The sequence below is a fragment of the Coffea arabica genome, chromosome 1c (genome assembly GCF_036785885.1).
Source record: "Coffea arabica cultivar ET-39 chromosome 1c, Coffea Arabica ET-39 HiFi, whole genome shotgun sequence".
Taxonomy (NCBI): Eukaryota; Viridiplantae; Streptophyta; class Magnoliopsida; order Gentianales; family Rubiaceae; genus Coffea; species Coffea arabica.
This window is the reverse complement of record NC_092310.1, coordinates 43326216-43330900: the sequence shown is the minus strand read 5'-3', so window position 1 is coordinate 43330900 and position 4685 is coordinate 43326216.

Genomic DNA, 4685 nt, shown 5'->3' with positions numbered 1-4685 from the left:
AGTTTGAGAACCCGGAAATTTTCTAAATTTCTTGGCTTTATTTTATTTAATCGTCCGCCTTTTCTACATTTTCTTTGTTAGAAAAATTTTCCAAATAAAGTTTATGAGCAAAGATAGTTTTAAAATTATTTTTCTAGTATCAGTTAGTTTTTGAGAAATTAAGAGCGTATTTTGAACGTGGGACCCGTAAGTGCGATAAATGCATTATATTTTTGACAACTTGTTGTAATTTTGTATTAAATGATATTATTTTACAAAGTGTTAAGATATTTGTATTTGAGAGACAAAAGGATAGAGTTGCATTAAAAAGGGTGACAAGTGTCACCTTCCTATTCAACCTTGACTTTGACCATTATTTCTTACCTTTACTAATACTCAATTTTGACCCAAAAAGCACCTAAATTTCTGCAAGCTTGGCCGAACCTCTTGGAGCAAAAATACAAGAAGAAAGCCTTCAACTCCAACTCCATTTCTTGCTCAATCTTGTGAATCAACCGTTAAACTTTCAAATTCCTCCACAAAAGTCACTTGTTTAGGAAGATTGAAGGTAGTGGTGGAGTGATTAGAGAAGGCAAAGGACTAAGCCATCAACTTTCTTGATATTTCAAGGTTCATGTCTAGCAATCCTTTCTTTGTTCTTGATTATGCTAAATTGGTGACTTGATGGCTAAAGAGATGGTTTGATGGATTATATCTTGAGTTGTGGTTGACTTGATGAAATTTTATAATTTTTGGGGATTTTTCTGTTTTAATATGAACATGGTTGTGTGCTTATATATGATGATTGGAAATGATGTTTAAGGACTCTATGCGGTGGAAAAAGTGGTCAATTGCAATCAATTTCTGTTTTGGAAGAAATTTCAGAAAACATGAAAGTTGTAGGGAATGACATTTTAGAGGTGCATACAAAATTTCAGGTCAATCGGAGTAGTGTAGAATGAGAAAAGTTGAAATTACTATTGCTGTTCTGGTTTTACCCGAAAGTAAGGATTGCGCCTGTAATTGGTTGTTTTGGCTGAAATTGCTTCCGAATTGGTTGTTGAGGCCTTCTGATGAAATTTAGACCTGTTTCTTAGCTTTCAGCTGGTTTTGGAATTTCTGGATTTGGACTTGGATAGACTGATTTATGATGTTTTCGCTAGAATGCGTTCTGTGAATCTGTTTTTGTGATTCTGGTGTAGTTTCTTGCATTTTTGACCTGGTTACACTCGAAACTGGGTTGAGTGACCTTCTGCAATATTGTAGCCCTGTCTCTTACCTTCGAAACGGTGGGTCTTGAACCTTCATCCGACAATCGTAACGCCTTTGGTACCATTACCGCAAAATGACGTCAAAACTGTTTTTCTGGTTTTGAGCTTAACTTTCATCTCCGAACTTTTCCCTAGCTTGACTTGTACTAGTACTATTTGGAGCTTGCTGAATGACTATTGGATGAACTTGTTGTTGTGTGTGTACCTTTGGGACTGGTTGAGGAAATAATGAAGCCATGATGGCTGGAAAAGTAAGCAAATTTAGGGGAAGTGTTGTCCGAACTTTTAAAGGACTTGTTTGCATTGAGTTTGTGATCTAAGATTTGGATTTGAGCAAGGCAATGATATATGATGGATGATTTTTGAGCCATGGAGGTGAGTGACCCCAAACTATTGTTAAAGGTTCTTATGAAATATTTCTTGCATTATTTACTCGATTGCATCTCATGCGTGCTTGCATGTGAATTCATGATATGATTTTAGTTTCAATGATTTCTTGGGGAGTCTTGTGCTGGACAACAACGTCTCCACCTCTGTTTACTTGGAGCAAATGGCTCCGGAGGTCAAAAAGGGGCTCCCTCTTAATGTTAATGTTAATGTTAAATGATCGATTTGAACGTTGGGTGTTCAAGTACTATGATTTCACCGGCTCTCGAGAGCAATAAACGGACATTTGTTTTTTGAATCTTGACATCATCGAAAGGATCGAAATGCAATATGGTAAAATATATTTGATTACTGATTTTTCTGGTTACTCGCTGAGCTTCTAGCTCGCACCAAAAATATTTTATTCCCCTCCACAGGGCTCGTGGCGAAGGAAGGCTTGTTGTGATTGTTCACGTGAATGGATGGCATATGTCTTGTATAATTTGGATGTTGGAATCATTTTATGTATAGTTGGGAATTGTTTCCGCTTCGCTTTTGATATGTAATTTTTTGAGAATTTGATGTATGTTGGAGATTTACATGGTAATATTTGAGGTTTATTGTTGTAATTCATTTTAGGATTGTAGTGAACGACTGAATCCCGGCGAGAGTTGGGCAGGCGGCCCGCCGAACCCTCTGGTTCGCCTTAGGGGGAGGTGGGGCCGTCACAGTTGGTATCAGAGTCATATGCCGACAGTTGGGACTTTACGTCCTTTGTCTGGAAAAGCCCCGAACCTCTCGTTCGTGAAAAGTCACGAAGCGAAACTCTCCGTAGGGGATGTCCGCGTGAGGGTGGCAAGCTGATAGGTACCCTGTGATGTGACCCTGAAAACTTTCACAGTTGGTATCAGAGCTTTGGCTTTAGATTTCTGTCGTTTATCCTAGGCTTGAAGTTTAGGAGCCGGACTGTGGGTTTGGTTTGCCATATTAGTGATTCTTGCGGGATATCTCGACTTGATTGGTACAAGATGGAATGTCAAGGACGACATTCTTTTAAGGAGGGGAGTTTGTGACGCCCCGAAAAAAAAATTGAGTTTGAGAACCCGAAAATTTTCTAAATTTCTTGGCTTTATTTTATTTAATCGTCCGCCTTTTCTACATTTTCTTTGTTAGAAAAATTTTCCAAATAAAGTTTATGAGCAAAGATAGTTTTAAAATGATTTTTCTAGTATCAGTTAGTTTTTGAGAAATTAAGAGCGTATTTTGAACGTGAGACCCGCAAGTGCGGTAAATGCATTATATTTTTGACAACTTGTTGGAATTTTGTATTAAGTGATATTATTTTACAAAGTGTTAAAATATTTGTATTTGAGAGACAAAAGGATGAGTTGCATTAAAAAGGGTGACAAGTGTCACCTTCCTATTCAACCTTGACTTTGACCATTATTTCTTACCTTTACTAATACTCAATTTTGACCCAAAAAGCACCTAAATTTCTGCAAGCTTGGCCGAACCTCTTGGAGCAAAAATACAAGAAGAAAGCCTTCAACTCCAACTCCATTTCTTGCTCAATCTTGTGAATCAACCGTTAAACTTTCAAATTCCTCCACAAAAGTCACTTGTTTAGGAAGATTGAAGGTAGTGGTGGAGTGATTAGAGAAGGCAAAGGACTAAGCCATCAACTTTCTTGATATTTCAAGGTTCATGTCTAGCAATCCTTTCTTTGTTCTTGATTATGCTAAATTAGTGACTTGATGGCTAAAGAGATGGTTTGATGGATTATATCTTGAGTTGTGGTTGACTTGATGAAATTTTATAATTTTTGGGGATTTTTCTGTTTTAATATGAACATGGTTGTGTGCTTATATATGATGATTGGAAATGATGTTTAAGGACTCTATGAGGTGGAAAAAGTGGTCAATTGCAATCAATTTCTATTTTGGAAGAAATTTCGGAAAACATGAAAGTTGTAGGGAATGACATTTTAGAGGTGCTTACAAAATTTCAGGTCAATCGGAGTAGTGTAGAATGAGAAAAGTCGAAATTACTATTGCTGTTCTGGTTTTACCCGAAAGTAAGGATTGCGCCTGTAATTGGTTGTTTTGGCTGGAATTACTTCCGAATTGGTTGTTGAGGCCTTCTGATGAAATTTAGACCTGTTTCTTAGCTTTCAGCTGGTTTTGGAATTTCTGGATTTGGACTTGGATAGACTGATTTATGATGTTTTCGCTAGAATGCGTTCTGTGAATCTGTTTTTGTGATTCTGGTGTAGTTTCTTGCATTTTTGACCTGGTTACACTCGAAACTGGGTTGAGTGACCTTCTGCAATATTGTAGCCCTGTCTCTTAGCTTCGAAACGGTGGGTCTTGAACCTTCATCCGACAATCGTAACGCCTTTGGTACCATTACCGTAAAATGACGTCAAAACTGTTTTTCTGGTTTTGAGCTTAACTTTTATCTCCGAACTTTTCCCTAGCTTGACTTGTACTAGTACTACTTGGAGCTTGCTGAATGACTATTGGATGAACTTGTTGTTGTGTGTGTACCTTTGGGGACTGGCTGAGGAAATAATGAAGCCATGATGGCTGGAAAAGTAAGCAAATTTAGGGGAAGTGTTGTTCGAACTTTTAAAGGACTTGTTTGCATTGAATTTGTGATCTAAGATTTGGATTTGAGCAAGACAATGATATATGATGGATGGTTTCTGAGCCATGGAGGTGAGTGACCCCAAACTATTGTTAAAGGTTCTTATGAAATATTTCTTGCATTATTTACTCGATTGCATCTCATGCGTGCTTGCATGTGAATTCATGATATGATTTTAGTTTCAATGATTTCTTGGGGAGTCTTGTGCTGGACACCAACGTCTCCACCTCTGTTTACTTGGAGCAAATGGCTCCGGAGGTCAAAAAGGGGCTCCCTCTTAATGTTAATGTTAATGTTAAATGATCGATTTGAACGTTGGGTGTTCAAGTACTATGATTTCACCGGCTCTCGAGAGCAATAAATGGACATTTGTTTTTTGAATCTTGACATCATCGAAAGGATCGAAATGCAATATGGTAAAAT